We start from the raw sequence: 16,948 nt of genomic DNA, 5'->3' as shown, positions 1-16,948 counted from the left end.
TAGAGGAGCATCTTACTACTTTTTTCAGTGGAAATGAAATCTTTGCTGTGGCATGAACTTTGGGTTGATCAATCTTCAATGTAGTCACAAATACAATTTACTGTTATTACAACAATTCGTTGTTTTTATAGCACTAGCAATGTTCTTAGTAATTTCCAGGTAGGTGTTAAAACAAAAGCTGTTCCCCAAAGGAAGTAAAATATACACCTTTTGTAGATAAAAGAATATCATGTATGTTGTGTAGCACACAGCAGACTGAGCAGGGACATGCTCTAGTGATGAACTTAGATCCTGCATGGATACAAAAGGGAGAAGATCTTTATTTTTTCTACTACTGGTTTATGGCTTAGACTTTCTAGTGTGTGTTTTCCTGTTTCACTGTATTGGCTCCTATATATCCCACAGCACCTTCCATTTCCTTGAGCAGAGGAAACTGAACCAGCAGTATTTTTCCGGGAGAGACATTGTCTTTTCTGCAGCGGCAAACAGGCCACTGGGAGCCCTGAGCCTCAGCCCTGTGCTGGCTCTGAGTGCTGGCACAGGTTGGAGCTGAGAGTCCAGAAAGGGTGGCAGACACAGGCATTTTGGACATGTTTAGCTTTCTATTACTGCGCTGTGGTATGTGCTGCGAAGGTATAGCCCACAGGCTGTCCTCGGCTCTGGGACAACAGGAAGACTTCTGTCCCCTCCTTTGTTTGGGGAAAGGAGGAAAAATAGTGGCTTTGCAACTCAAACTCTGGAAATTTGGCTGAAATCTTGCTGTTGTAAACAGAATTCAGTAAAAGTTATTCAGCCAACAAATGTTGTGACAAAAAGGCTTGTCTTGCCTTCAGAAAACATTCAACCCAAGTAATGGGCTCTTTCCAGTGGCACTGCAGGGAAAGGGAATAGAAGCAGGCAGGCTGTTTGAGATGGACATCAAACAGGTTTAATGCATAGAAAGAGAAAGTCACATATTCCCACTCTGCTGGGAAACCAAAGCAAGTTCTGATCCTGATAATGGCATCTCCTACACATCTGGCTCAGTGCGTGTGTTCTTCTCATGTGCTCGCCATGCAGCCCCAGCATTGTCACTGTGTTTTCCACTCTGTGTAGGCTGGTATGAGCTAAAGCCACAGAAAATTCAAAGGCCAATAAACAATTACTAAACCTTTATACCACCAAACTGGTTTTCTTCGTCATCATGCTCCTTCTCCTTATCAACTCCTATAAACCCTGTGCGTGTGTTCCTGCAAGAGGAAAGGCAGGCCCTGTTGTTCCTTTGGCAGATGAAAATTGTTTCTGAGGGTGACTTGAATTGTCATGTTGAACCAGCTGCTTTTTCTCTTGCATTGGTTTTCTTTTGCCTTTTTCTATTCCATTTAGGTTTTGTTTCATTTTGTTCTGCTTACTGACTGTCTGCAATCTGCATCTGTTTATAGGGACAGCTAAAATGAAAGCAAGTAAATTAATGGGTTGGCTTGCAGCACAAGATTGAATAAGTTGCTTAGATAGACATCTTCTCAGGTCTTTCTTCTCTGACTAGCTGTGAAAGCTCTTGCATCCTTTTCCTTTACATTATAGGGATACTGAATTAGCCAATAAATTGAACTGAGCCTGTTTCTATAAAATCTGTGACAAAAGTTTAGACTCCTGAACAAACTCAGATTACATTCACATCTGTGTTTTTCCTATGTGTTCTGTGCACAATCCTTAGGGAAGGAATGCTTGTTACAATATCTAAGTTAAAAATTATATTTTACAGTGAGTACATGAAGCAAATTTTGCATTTAAAATTGTGAAGTACTAGAAATGGAGATTAATTTCTGGAAGTTTTCTTTGAGAAAACAGGAAATTGCTGTGTAAGTAATAGATCATCCTATTGTAAGGTTTTTGCTCCATAAGCACTATTTACTATGCTATACAGAACAAGTAGTTTACATGTGTAAACGCCAATGATTGAACAAGAAGAAAGATATCTGACAAATTATTCACAGTCCAGGTAAGAGTGATTTGACTTTTTTTAATCATTGTGATCTTTTAGTCTGACCTCCTTTATAGCATGGTAGAGGAGACTTGGATTAATTATTTCTTAATTGAAGCAGAGTAGAGCTTCTGGAAAGATGTCATATCCTGCTTTAAAAATGAACATAGTGGAGGTGCCAGCATAAAATGTGGCAAAGGACTCCAGTAGTTGTCTGTCCTCTTTGTAAGATTTGTTTCTTTTTTCTCTAACCTGAATTTCTCTCTCTTTGGTGCCATATGTAATTATTTGTTACATTGAAGAACCTATTATTTATAGTTTTTTTTCTTTATGTTCTAGTTATTTCACTCTGTGTTTGGCTGTCCCTTTATTTTGCAAATGGGGCAGATGCCAGCATGACTCACATGCTGATAAATTGTTTCTATATTCACTGGGAAAGCTATTTTATGAGGGAAGAATCTTTATAATAATTTCTAATTGCTTAACATAAAATAGTTTTTTAATTTAAAACCGAAGAAATAAAGATTTTAGAACTCACAAACAGAAGTCCAATGACGAGGAAAAGGCAGCATAAAGGCACAAATTGAGTCGAATGTACAGTAGATATTTATGATGAAAACACAAAGGTAATCAGCTGAACAGCATTGAACTGAAGAGAGAAGGCAGCACAAGGTGCTTGCTGTAGCAAACATAAAGCTGGAATAAGACACCAGCTTTCACAAGTCAGTCTTTGCTTTATTTCCCAACGCCAAAAAGTCTTTCCCAGTATGTTTTCTCTCTCAGCTCTTCTTCATGAATGCAGTGGTCTCAGCAGGGCCAGCCAAGGAGAAGGAAGGTTTCCCCTGGGGCACTGGCCCAGGCAGGGCTCCTTAATGACTTGGCACCTCCCAGCATCTGTCCAGCCTGTCCCAGTCAGAAGCTGGAGGACTCTCAGGTAGTTAAGTACAAAAGCCCTAACTCAGGTACTGAGTAAGACCTAAGATTGACAGTGAATACCCCACTGAGTGGCAGATGGTAATTTCTACACCTATAGCCAACTGCTGAGCTGTATTGACTTTCCAAGTTGATTTGTTAGGTGACTCTTTGTCACACCAAATTGTCATTACTGTGAATCCAAGTCTTTAGTTTTTATTTTGGATAGGCGTTAACAACTCCCACTTCCTGCCTCCCCACAAAGCGCATATTAGTTTATTTTTGAGAATAAATTGCAATCTTTTCTGACAAAATGAATTATTTCATTCTTCTGTGGGCCATCACATCCTACTCCTCTTCCATTAATGTGGAACTATTAGTAGAGGAAAAAAATCTTCACTGTTTCTTGTTTCTGCATATGAATATTAACCTCAATTTGAAAACCATGAGTTACATTCTAAAGTTCTGATTTTTTTTCACTGATAACTTTAATCAGTCCTTTTGTGTGAGTCATTTGAGAACTAAAATCAGATTTTTGTCTTCTTGAGTTGAAACATTCTGACATAAATTTTCACCACAGTGAGAAGATTTCACTATTGTTTACAAATTCTATCCAGCCTTAGGTGATTTCCATTTTCTTCCCTTAGATGGTGCTAATAAGGTACAAAAAGCAGAGCCAGACTCTGCAGTGTTTTAGAAAGACCATGAAGTACAATGAGGGCTTGTTTGGATTTGGAGCAATTTCTTTCCTCCTCTCTGTGCTACATTTCTGCCTTATTTGTACTTATTCAAGCTCCAGAATGACACTATATAAAAGTATCAAATTTGGTAAACAATTACATCTGATGACTATATGTTCATTTTGGAAAGCTAGAGGAACAAATGTTGTCTGTATTTGAGCTGCAAAATGAACAGACTTTTCATTAGCTTTGTACTCTCCCAGGAAAGCTTCCTGCCAGTATCTGGACTCTGGGAAAATGGACTTGTTTTATTGCTAGCCAGTGTTATTCACCATTAATTAGAGGCCCCCACAAAAAACTTTAGTGTATAACAGTTATTCCTGCACACAAAAGCATAGAAGAAATTTCTCAGTAGAAAATGAGGGAGCAGAGAATCTCCAGCAATTTTTACTCTCAGTGCATGTGTCAAGGATGTGTGGACCATCTTGAGTAACCATATTTATATTTTTTCCCCTCACTGTAATCCTGAGTATCAAGCAGTAGAAGAGCAGTTGTTTTATGAATTTTCAGTATAGGGTAGAGTGAAGCCTTGGAATGAAATTTTGCCACCTGAGGATTTTACCCTTTCTCAGGGGAATTTAAAATACAAGCCACACATCTCACTGTTTTGCATGCCCAGTGTAGAGGTAAATGCTTTTGGAAGTGCATCCATGACCTGAAGACCAGGATCAGCTGCATCTGCAAGACAAGTGGCAGTTCACCAGAGGCATCTCAGCCTGCCCATACATTTGGCAGCAGAATTATCCTTTCATTCTTTCCCCCCTCCCTGCAACCTTCAGCCCTCCTGGCTCACCATTTCTTTGCTCTCACAGGCAGTAGAGTTTGGTTGGGGTGTCTGTTCAGCACATAATTGATCGTGACTGCCCATCACTGCAGAGGAAGAGACACAGGGCTTGGGAGGGCAGGAGTAGCATGGGTCTGGATCCCAGGACCCTGCAAAGCTGAGTGCCCAGAGGAACCACGCAGTGTCAGCTGTGTCCTGCCTGGGGATGCTGCCAGGATGTAATTAGCACTTTGCTCTCAGGAGCAATATAACTAAGTTCACCTACAACACATGGATGAGAGAGACTTCACTGTTTATCAAAACTAGTTAGTTTGATTTAAACGCTCTAGGTTAGCCCAGTAGTGGGTCTGTTCCTTTCACTGACCCTTCACTCATTCATTATTGATTTTTCCTGAAAGACGTCAAGGCAATTACCACATGCCACTTTATTTTATCCTTTCCAGAAGAACCTTGAATGAAGTTTAGGTTACTATGAAATCAAGGAACATTCACTCCAATCAAACACAGCCAACAGTTTTTGTTGCCTTTGAGGTCCAAGTTTAAAGTGCTGTCCTGATTAGAGTGCCTCTGTGATTGCTAATGTATGGCGAGTCCCACATTTCTGTAGCCCATTTACCTCACATGGCTCACTTTGACAGGCCAAAGTACACTTATGTGGGCTTCTTTGAGTTTAACCATCTTGTTCAGGGATTCATCCATTGTCTGTCTTCACCTTTGTTTATTGAAGAGCCAATTTACAGTGCTTGTAGCAACCAGACCTAAAATCTAGACATTAAAGCTCTACTTTACCCTTTCACTACCTAATCTTACCTTTTAGATTAAATCAGTGACATGGGAATGGTTTTACAGAAAGATGTAAAGTTAAGCTTTCCTTTAGTGAAGTCTGTGACATTCAAGCTTTGTGAAGATTCACTTTTTGCTACTTTTCCAGCTCAGGCCTCCTACCACAGCACAAGGCTTTGTGTATAATTGTTACACACAGAACTGTAATAAAAGAATTTTACTAGTTTCCAAAGACAAGGCCATGAATTTTTAAACAAAGAGAATCAGTGGTGCTTGTGCAATGTTGTGTCTCTGATGATGAGATTTTAATTAAATAAGCATATTCTATTTTGACATTGAGCCCCAGCTCCATTCAGTGCACAATATGGACAGAGATCACTTAATGAACAGATGTTCAGTTTTGGTTTTCCTCAGTGTGTGGCATTGGGCCCTATTTGTCAGGTTTCCCACTCTGATGACTGCTCAGAATTTCTAATTTTCTCGAGTTATGTGGCACTTGTCATAGCATTAGGGCAAATCCCATTGCATGTCAGCAAGTGAACTCCTGTGGTCCTTGTTTGGTTTGTTGGACTGTAGTGCATTTAATTTGGAAATACTTGGAATTGCACCTAATTCCTAATGTTGCTCTTTATTTATCAACTGTTCCCTCAAAAGCTTTTTCCATAAATTGCATTGAATTCTTAGATTTCTATGTGCTACGATGAGCTGATATTCATGGTATGATAAACCATATAATAGCATTTTCTCAAGTTTCCATTTAACAGAACAGCCCATCTACTGCAGAGTTGTCTGGGGTTAAATCCTTTAGGCCATAATTTGGGTAACAAAGATGATGTAACTGAACTTAAATGGTTGTTGTTATCCACTGTAGATGTTCTTAACATGCTGTTTTCATATTCATTCAGCCATTGAAAGAAACTGGGTTTTGCTGGAGCATTGAATTTCATGGTTGTGTTTTGGTTGAAACGCTCAGAGGAAAAATTCCATGTGTCCTGGCCAAGGGAACGCCAACGCTGACACTCCCTTTACAATGCAGATTTCCCATTGTTGCACATACTGCTAGCATTTGGTTTTTTGATACAAAATAGCTGACGGTGCCAGGTAATAATAAATGGGATCAGAATTGCCACTGGGATGTTACCAGATGCGTCGTATTCCAAGTTTCAGGTTTTGTTTGGCAAGACTGAGTGACTATTGCAGACAGATTGGACAGGAGGGCTTTAGCGAGAAATCAATAGGGAGATCAGTGGCATTTTCAGCTTTTGAGTGTTTGATTTGCAGGCTTGATATTTAATATGGAGTTCCTCATGAAACTCGTGCTTTTGCATAGTTCATTTTCAAGGGATTGACAGGGTGGAGTGGTTACATTAAGAGGGTTCAGTTCAAAAAACAACTCATCATAGTTTTGAGATCTGTACCACAGCCTGTGCAAGTGAAATTGCAAACCCAGGTACTCCTAGCAGATAGCTTCCTTGTAATGGTTTAATTCCTAACAGTGTTAAGACAGAGAATAGGTATAAAAAACTTTAAACATTTTCATTGCTTACTTCACAAGGTTTAAGAGCATTGTTGTTAAATTATGCAGGCAATCCTCTTGTGAAGCTGTTGCAATAACCAGTCAAGAAGAGCTATTTCTGCAAATGCTCGTTAGTGTATTTCCAAGTGCTCAGAACTATTACCAAATTCTGCTTTCTACATAAATATCTTTAGCATTTGAAACAGTAGCTGCTACATTTAAAGGAATGCTGATGATGTCTGGCACTGTAGATTTTTAAACAATCGTTAAAGGCACTGGCTTGATAATACTTGTATGGACAGAAAAGGTTTATTTTGTTGTGATTTGTGAGGCTATACTAATTATGAGTTGTTAATTCTTGGAATCCTACCATCTCTGAGCTAAGAATTTTGACAGAAGTGGTTTTTTTCACTTGATAATTGTCGCTTGGATTATTTATTCTTTACATCATTCGTATCAGGATTCATTAATCTCCTCTTAAAAACAGTTGTCCAAAGCAAATGCAGAAACAATAACAGAGACCCCTGGTGACCTGCCTTACTGCATTCATAATGAATAGCAAATATTCATGACTATCAATTGGTTGCAACTAATATGTTGACAATAGTTCGTGGAAGCTAATTGGGAAATATTTATGGACAATAAATAAATACATAGTAGTCAAGGTTGGTTCATGAACGACTTGCCAAGCCAAAAAGGGGTGAATTTTGTCAAGAACATGTTTCTGTGCAATCTGCTATGCTATCATTACTTGCAGATATACCTTGCAAGGTAACACTGGAGCAGTCTGTATACGTTCTACTTTGAGCACAATTATTTGCATCTCTACTTTGAGCACAATTGTTTGTACCTCTGCTAAGGCACGTAATTCAGGGCAGGTGTAATGCAGAGTGCACTGTCCAGGGCTAGAGATTGGAACCTGACTCTCCTTAATGTAACAAGCTAGGATGGATCAGGATTTTTCAGGGTTTTGAATGCTAATAAATAGAATCAAGGTCAATCTCTAATTAAGTGGGACCTGGACTGAATATAAATTATTCCATTCACCCATGCAGCAATGTGACCTGCTAGGGAGAAACAGGCTCTAAAAGGCGTTTTTGTGACTTTGCTGCAACGCCAGCTTGAGCTCCTCCCAAGATGGTTCTGCTCCTTTAAAGGCAGAGCAGTTTCAGACTGGTTTTAATTCTGCCTGGGTGGGGCCATTAGGAGAACAGCAACAAAACACCTTCCTCAGGCATGTCTGTCGACCCTTTCCAATGCTGGATTTATCCTCTTTGAGAATGACAACTGTCTTCAGCTGGCTAGTTTTGTTGATCTCATCAATATTTGTCTCTGTCAGAAAAATACAAGTACTACAGTGCCAAAAATGAATGTCTGCCAACTGATTTATTGTCTCAAGCAGATTCTCCCTGAGTCCCTGTAAAAGCATCAGACCAGATGTATGAAGTAACACACTTATTCTGGATTCTCTCCCCCCAGAAAATGTAGGCTTAAAATGATAAAAAGCAGTTCTACACCAGCGTCTTTTTCAGTCGATTAATGAAATGTCAGGAGTCTAGCAAGCCTGTCCTATACCAAGAATAAACTTGGAAAAGGTAAACTGTGTTCAAAATCACAGCTTTGGAAACTCTGATTGCACACATGGGAATAGGCTAGCAGGAAGGGCAGGTCCTGGAAGGATAGATTTAGGCTCTGCACTCTCAAGTTCCTGAGTTTCCTCTTGAAACTTTTTGAGATATCATGGTTTTGACATGAATCAAGTGAATCTCCTCAAAATCCTTTCAAAACCAGGGCAACAAACCTCACACAGTCTCAAAAGGGTAAAGCACCTTGATGAGTGATCTGTGCTCCAGGGAGCAGCACTGCCTGGTGAGCCAGAGCCCACAGCACCACAGAGCTCTTGTTTCTGGTGCACCAGAGAGGAAAGAGAAATTGCCCCATGCCAGGAAGGGCTGCTGACAAAGGGCACTGCGTGTGACTGATTTGCCATAATCTCTCTCTCCTGCAGAGCTACTGCTGACTGTAGCTGTGGGTCTGGCCACTGAGAGGAAAACATCCCACAAGCTTTCTGAATGTCTCAATGGCCACAGTGTAACAGAATCTACAGCTTCCTGTGGCAGTTGTGGGAGATAAGCTCTTCTGAAACCTTGGTCCAACTCTCTACTATTGCACCTCAATTTTAAAAGTTTTGGGACCTTAAAATTTCTGGCCATGAAGACTTTGTAGGTGGTAATGATGATTTTCCTTTATATGAAACTAGAAAGAAATACTAGGAAACTAGGTGAAAAGTAAATCTGCCACAATGTAAGCTTTACAGCAGAAAATATCAAAATAGGGAGATAATGCAGCATCTGTAGCAGAGGTGGGCAAAGCACTAAGCTTCAGCAACACACATTGTTCAGCATTTCTGAAAAGCAGTAGTCATTGAAAGGGCTGATCTGTGGGTGGTGAGCAATCAGTGAGATGTTCTCAGATAGAAATGGCTAAAAGTCTCATTTAAAAGCAACCTTTCTTCCATTTGGGTGAGGAAGAGCAGCGGGTTTATGGTTTTCCTGTAGCTGACAGACTTCGATTTGTTACTCAAGAAAAAATTTTACAAATGCCTTTTTGTTGGCTAATGTGTAAATGTGAATTGCCGAAGACAATGTAATAATGTGAAAGGACCATCAGGCAGTCAGAGCAGCTAAGATTTTGGATGAACACGCAGGATAGGGTCAAACAGCCAGATTTTTAATACGATGCCTTCCCAGTAAGAAAAATATCTCCCCTGCTAATGTAAGGAGAGAAGGGGTGGGGGGGGGAATGCATGGCAAGTGGAAGCAACCACAGGGGTCCCTGAAAGTAGTTGTATAATGATTATTTGACAAGGCTTCCTGGATGCTAACAATCCCATTAAAAGTAAGTTGGCAAAAACATTAGGAACCTGAACTGACTGAAAATGAAAGAAGAGAAATGAGGAGGGATTAAAGTAAAGCTCAGAAATAAAGAACAACCACTGAGCATGTCCACGGTGGGAGTCTGTGAGCCTGATGGGAAGCTCTGGGTAATTAGCTGTATTTGACTTCTTTCTTATATTCAAAAATACTTTCCTCTCTCCTCTTCCCTCCATATTTTCTTGTAAAGTGTGAATTCTTGGAGGTCACAGTCTATACTGGGACACCCAGCTTTAGGCATTGTACATGTACATCATTAGAGATAATTCTTGCCTGAAGAACTTTAAATCTACATTTACCAGGCAGAGAAGGGTAATAGTATCACAGGTTTGCAAATGAGAAGCTGAGGCACAGAGAGGTGAAGGGCTGGTTTCAGAGATCTTCAATTTTCACTTGGACTCCTATGAAAATTGGGTTTTTCCACAAATCCTGACACCTCTAAAGTGATAAAGGCATAGAATTGTTTAGGTTGGAAAGACTTTTCAGATCAAGTCCAACCACTAACCCAGCACTGCCAAGGAAACTAAACCATGTCCCCAGGGGTCACCTCTACACGTATTTTTAAATACTTCCAGGGATGATGACTCCCCCACTTCCCTGGGCAGCCTATTCCAGTGTTTGATAACTCTTTGGGTGAATAAATTTTTCCTAGTATCCAATCTAGTGTCATTTGGAGGAAGGAGGGAAGTGCAGAGACACGAGGTGCTGTTGCTGCCTCCTGCGCTTTACCCTTACCCCTGGCAGTCCTTGTCTCACTCCATGTAAACCAGTGGTGCTGCCAAGGAGCTGCTCTGTGCACATGTGCAACACTGGATCAGGGCAGCAGTGTCTGCTGTCATGATGTGATATTTTATAATTACCCTTCAGTCGTTCTCTTTTAAATGTATGGACAGGCCTGTGATGCACACAGCTCCATCTTGGTCTAATTGACAGGCAAAAGCAAGAACAATTTTTGTGGTGACTGCAACAAAAATAATTGGAGAATGGAGATTGTTATATAATACAAATGTGTTAAAAAGAAACCACTTTTATGCATGTAACAACCATTACTGAGAGCCCTGGGAGCAGTTTTAGGTTTGGGCTGTCTCCCCAGTGGTGGCTGCCAGGGAGTAGCAGGGAAGGGCTGCGCCTGGGGAGGGCACCTGGCAGCTGTGGACGATGTCCATGCTGAGAACCTGAGCCACAGCATGTTGCAGTGGTTGAGTCCACTGCAGGAATGACCAAGGAGTCACAGAGCCCCAAAACAGTGGAGGTCTGCTGATGGGCAGGCTCAGAGATCTAAGACCACCCCCTTTTACCCTTTTAAAGTCCATATTCTAGATAGTTCTCCTTTCCTTGATATCCCACTGGCTCCCGGTTTCCTTGTTCCACCCCTCACCTTCCCCAGTGGTCACTGTCCTGTCACCCCACGCCCTCTCCACCCTGCCCCCAAAGGATAGGTTCTGACGTTCTGCCCTCTCCCGGTGCCGATCCGGATAAAACCCCGGACCCCTCAGTGTTCTGTGTTCTTTGTCCCTGGGTCCCTTCGAGTAGGGACCGCAACAAACCCCTCGGAACTCCATACAAAGGATCCCTCCCGCCTCTCTGTCCCCGGCGACGTTGCAGGAGCTGTCGGGCTCTGTGTGTGCGGGTGGCTGTGAGAACCCCCCAGCTCCGGAGTGTCCCAGTGTGTCCCAGTGTGTCCCAGTGTGTCCGAGCGCGGCACCCCCCGAGCGGCTCCAGGGGACGCGATCGGGACGGATGCGACGCTCTTTCCACCTCCCCACTCGTGCATCGCGTCAACAGCCCCCAGCCCAGTGGCCAGTGTGAGTCTGGCAGCTGGATTCCAGGGCCCAGCACAGCTCCCACTGGAGCTTCCCTTCCCATGATGGACCAGTCTGCACATGTGAACGTGCTGGTAGAGCTTTGCAATTGCTGTCACGCAGAGGGGTGGTTTGTTTCCTCCTCAGAGTGGTCACAAGAATAAACTGTTTTTATATGAGAGAGAAAAAGATTTGTTTTATCAAGGAAGACCCTTGTGATGCACTGAAGGACAACACTGTCTAGTCTGATGGTAAGTCAATGCTAACATAGATCTGTTTTCTTTAAGTAAGAAAAAAATTATATCTTGAGTGCACTATTACAAATGATTCCCAACATAGCTTCAGCTTCAAGTCAAAAAGGATGAGATTTTGTTCTCATGCTGCTTATTTTCTCTTTAACTCAGAATCTTTTCTGGTATATTGAATACTGAAGCTTGTGGAAGATTTGCCTGTTTTGTTGGGTTTTATTAAAAAAAAAGAAAATGCTCAAACTTGTAATGTTGACAATGTTCTTAAATTAGACATTGTTTTAGTCTTGAGCCTTCTAAGTAGCCTTTATATGTGAGGTATGCCTAGCCCCTGCCCTGGAAGGATGTCTGCTGAGATAAGAGATTGCACAATCGTTCAGCAGGACTCCCTGGAAAGACAACCACTTGTTTGGTCACTGCGAAAAAAGACAGACCCACAATCCTTTAGGAGACCCTATGCAGATCCTTTGTAACCCATTGGCCTTTACCCATCCCCTGTATCCCTATAAAAGCTAAGCCCTCTGCCCCTGTGGGACACAGAGAGCTCGTCCCTGGCTTTCCCCTTCGCCGGAGTACGGACCGACAATAAAGCTACCTTCGTGCGGAACCAGCCACACGAGCCTCTCGTCTCTCTCTCTGGTCTGGCTTGGCCTGGAGGCTGCCCTGCAGAGCTGAGCTGAAATCATGAGCTGACAATCACTAAAGAGCTGACAGTCTCTGCAAGGGCCCTCCTGCCAGCAGCTGAGGGAAGACACCGGGCTTCAGGAAGGCGATTCCTTTCGGGACCATCTCCCCGGACCAGTCACCCCTTCCTCGGTCAGAGCTACTGACCCCTTCAGCAGCTGTAATATTTATACATCATCTTTTCAATTTGTTATTGTACATGTTCTATAGAAAAAGTCATTTGAAAGGAAAAAATACACAAAACAGACCAGCTGCTTGGCAAAGCTGTGTGACAAGGCTCTGAGTAAGGTTTGACAAGGTCCAGGTAAAAGTTGGCTTGCTTAGAGACCAGGGTTACATGAGACAACCTCCACGGGTTTTTCCTTCAACATAAATTATTCTGTGATTCTATGATTAACTGCAATTTTGTTCCCAAAACCCACAGTCCTGAAATACTGCAGTTTTTAATTCAAAATTTATGACTCATGGAAAAAAAGGCTCTTCATCTTAACCATCAACACGTTTCTCACATGACTGACTGTAAAAGAAAAATTGTCAGTTGCATGTGATTTGTTACTTCTTCATACCATACTGAAGGGTTGTTTTGTAGAAAACCAGAAAGGTTTTAGTGAAAGAGCAGCAGAGAGGTGTACAGACTATGAATGTAATCTGAGAGAGAATTCAAGTGGCCACGTGGGGGGAGAAGGGTAACAGCTGCTGCTGGGGGATGCAGGGATTGTCTGGGGTGATACAGATGGGGTGTGCCCCACACAGGGTGCTGCAACCCCCAGTTCCTAAATGATGCCTTTCTCAGCAGCTGGGCTCTGCTGGCCACTCTAAGCTGCTGAGATTCAGGGTGTCCAGGGCAGGTTTCACTGGTGCACCTTAGCTAGGCTTATCAGTTCAGCCAAAGTGCTGGGGAGGAGCAGAGATTTACATCCATTTCATCATGAAGCCTTAAATTAGTGAATGACAGCAGAAAAAGGTCCATACAGGGCCTAAGTCAGCACTGAGCTTTTGCTGTGTAACCCCAGTGAAGTGCGCTGCACTTGAGCAGAACAGATGGTTGTTAACTTTGGTATTTGCTCACTAGATGTCTACTGCCTGACAGAAAATGTTCTCCATAGCCATTTTCCCATTAGAGAAGTAAAATAAAAACAGTAATGAAGGGGAGCAATGTGGCTTATTAGAAAGACAATTGCACTAACCATCAGAATAGCAAATTCTGGTTCTTGTTCTGTGTCTATTTTCCTGAACCACCTTGGCATTCCCTGTTCCATTTCTCCATACCTAATTTCTGAACTGGAAGATGGATAGTTATCCACCAATGTCAGGGTGTAATGCTGGCGGGGGGATTAATAAGCAAACTCCTTTATGGAGCAACTATACCTCATTTTTAAGGCCTTTCCTATGTGCATATATACAAAATCCCTGTTTTTATAAATCTGCCTTAACAAAAGTAGGTCTTTCTTCTAACTGAAGTCACATTAGACTCAGTGATTCATTTCACAGCAGTGTTTGCATTGTCACACTCATGTGGTCAGGATGCTGATGCTGCTTAGAGATGTCTCATTGTATTTAATGGGGCACGTGAGTGGGGAACAGTGACTCCCCCAGCCAAAGAGCAGAGCTTCTCTAGGATCAGGAGTAGGAGAAGGCGATGTACTTATTTGTATCTCAAGTTATCTAAACATTAACCATCTCTTTTCTCATCTCTCTCACCCTACTCCCTCCAGAAATCTGTTATTGAAAGGAAGGAAAAGGGAAAATGTTTTTAAATGGGCAAATTGAGAAATTCACAGTGTTGCAAATAGTCTGTGAGCAGGGTAGAGTTGCCTAGGGCTCTTTTATGAGTCTCACATGGGGCTGTAAATCAATTTAGAATCGTAGAAGTAAGGCATAAACCAGAAAACTCTGTGTGTGTGTGTCAGCTGTGTTCTGTACAAATGGCTGATATTGTGTATAGTGTTTATTGCAAATCCTGTTGTGACCCATTTTCTAATGTAACTTGTTTAATTTTTCTTGTGACACAAAAAAATAAGGTCCAGTGTTTGCTGCTATATATAAAGTGTCAGTTCTCTATTGGTTTGAACACTGAATATGTTACTGATTCCCTCCAAACAGAGCCACTTTTAATCAAAACAAACTTAAATCCAGGACCAGGGGTTTTTTGCTTAATAAAACTCAAGTAATTTAAAGAATTTCTGCCATTTCTCCTGTACAAGCAACAGCAAAATATTGAGGATTATGACTTTGTTTTTCCAACATACAAGGCTATACATTAGTAAACATTTCCCAAGACATTTTTAGGTAAATACAGAATTTTCATCCACATCCGTTTTGGGCATAATTTGGGCTGCTACCTCTTGGGGAGCTTAAACATCCATATAGACCTGTGCCTTCCGGAGGGTCTTTTTTTCTTTTTGCCATTTTCTGTTTCAATCAGGAAACTTGGGGCAATTGTTATGTTGAATCTAAAAGAATAAATGTAGATTTAAGTGTTATTTAAGTATCTTATAGTAAGAAGACCACTTTCAGAGTGCTCTTCCCTGGAAGAGGTCTGAAGAATAACATCCCTGAGCACAGTGGGAGCATGGGTCTGGCTGTTCAATTTTCTTTTTTTTTCCTCCTGCAGAGCAGTTCAGGGTGTAGGTAAACTGGAATATTTCACATATCCTAGATATACAGAATATAACCAGGCTTGTGGACCAGACTACATCCACAGCAGTAAAAGGAAGTCTGTGGGGCAGCAGTAAAGAAACAGAGGAATTTGGGACTGTAAAGTTCCAGAAGTGGTTTGGTTTTTTGGTTTTTTTTCCCCTCAGTGCATATTTTGACCAAATCAGAAATCCTGATACAATCAAATTGAAATTATGTCTACAATACCACACCCTACTCAAGGTGTTTTTCTTGGCAGGACTGGAGAGAACAGAATTGCAGTCTGTTCCTCGTGGAACCATTCTTAGTGGTCTCTCCAAGGGGAGTAGGCAGAAGCTCTCCCCATCAAGGCAACAGCCCTGATGTGCCAGGGTTCGAGGGAGATTGAGGTTCCTGTCACAGGGAGGAAATGATCTGTTACAGCAATAGAAGTTCATGAGAGAAGGGAATTTGTAACATGCCCATCGCCATGACCAGCTGCTGGTGGTGTTGAACACAGATTTGTGAGTGCTGACATAGTTGCCTACATGAGTCATACTTTGCACTGAAAGTTTTATTTAATGAGCTTTGAGGAAAAATATTTCAGTTTTATGTGTTTCTCTATCCAGGCAAAAAGTTTGAACACACATCTTCCCCTTGTGGAGAGCGCTTTCTCTTTTCCAGCTGTCAGAACACAAGGGTCATTTGAGTATTCTTGTCAAGTTTTCCAGATGCTTGTTTTGAATTGATAGATTTGAACAGGAGCAGTTTGTTATGCTGGCACTTCCCCCCTCCAACTGCACAAAGAGTCAGCCTTTGCAGATACATTATCATCTCCTTCCCTGAAGAAACTGCTCTTCCTAAGATAGAATGAATGGGTTGGGAGATTTTTGGTCTGAACCAAAGGTCACACTTGTCTGATAGCTGTGAAAGGGAATGGGGATGTGTAGACTGTTGCCTGGGTGGTAGATATTTCTTGCATGCATATGTGTGTAGATAAGGCTAGATAGATTATTTGGCACTTTGACTGAAGTATTTTTCTGTTTTGGAAATATTTTTTCCATGATTGGAAGGAGGCTTTAATATCAAAGTGTAAGTAATTCACTGAAGTATAAAAGCGTTCAAGTTTTATATGATTTTTTTGGTTACAATTTCAAAAATCCTTGTCGTAAAATTCAACCTGTAAATCTGCTTTCCACATATGCTTTTATTTAACATCTTGTGGAAGTACTGCCCAGTATGCACATACCTACTGAGTTTAAATAGGCAGGAGAAGAGATGCAAAGGGTGTGCCAGGCACTGCTGGCCAGACATGCCCAGGGTGAAGGAATGGCTATGGTGGCTGGGCAGTAGGAAAGAGGTGGGATGTGAGCATATGCCACCTGCTGAATTGCTTCTTTCATGTTGATCTTGTCTGTTTGAGGGGATTCCCACATGGAAAGAAAAATTATCTCCATTAGTATGCAAACTTGTGTAGAGATATAAAAGGATGTGTGGCCACAGAAGAGCTACTATTTAGATTCAAAGGAAAAATAACATGAAAAAGAAATTAGGCCTAATTTGAAAGAGTCATACCAGGTATGTATTCTGTGTCCAGACCAAACCTTAAGCCTTAAGACTCATTAACTAGCTGAGAAGGAATCTGCAAACTCCTGCTGAGAAACCTGGTGTCAGATTTGTTGGGTGATTATACAGATAATTAAAGCATAACGTGAATGTTTCAAGTGATGATCAGGTCAACTCTCCTGAAAGAAGGTTCTTGGCAGCTGAAGGTAAGAATGAGTGCTGTATATGACATTTTCATCCTTCTTCACTGTTGTAATTGCTAGATTTTGCTTAGCAGGCTGTAGCTCCCTGAGAGCTCAGTGGGGATGCTTAGGGCAGTGTGATCCTGGTCGCCCTCCCGCAGTCCATTTTGGACGGCCCCACGATCTTGCTCTGGCAGCCAGCAGCACTACAACCAGTGA

At 41.7% G+C, this 16,948-nt stretch overlaps 1 long non-coding RNA gene across 2 annotated transcripts in view; it reads left to right on the top strand.

Annotated features, from left to right (window-relative positions):
* The window catches only part of LOC121664897, a 73,339-nt gene that overhangs the window by 36,053 nt on the left and 20,338 nt on the right, over window positions 1-16,948 (top strand). The gene's annotated exons all lie outside the window — the stretch shown is intronic.

Source organism: Corvus kubaryi, unplaced genomic scaffold, assembly GCF_017639235.1.
Source record: "Corvus kubaryi isolate FWS band 111438036 unplaced genomic scaffold, C.kubaryi_AGA036_p1.0 130, whole genome shotgun sequence".
In the NCBI taxonomy this organism is placed as follows: domain Eukaryota; kingdom Metazoa; phylum Chordata; class Aves; order Passeriformes; family Corvidae; genus Corvus; species Corvus kubaryi.
The sequence above is the reverse complement of the archived record's forward strand: the minus strand, read 5'-3'. Positions and strand labels throughout refer to the sequence as shown.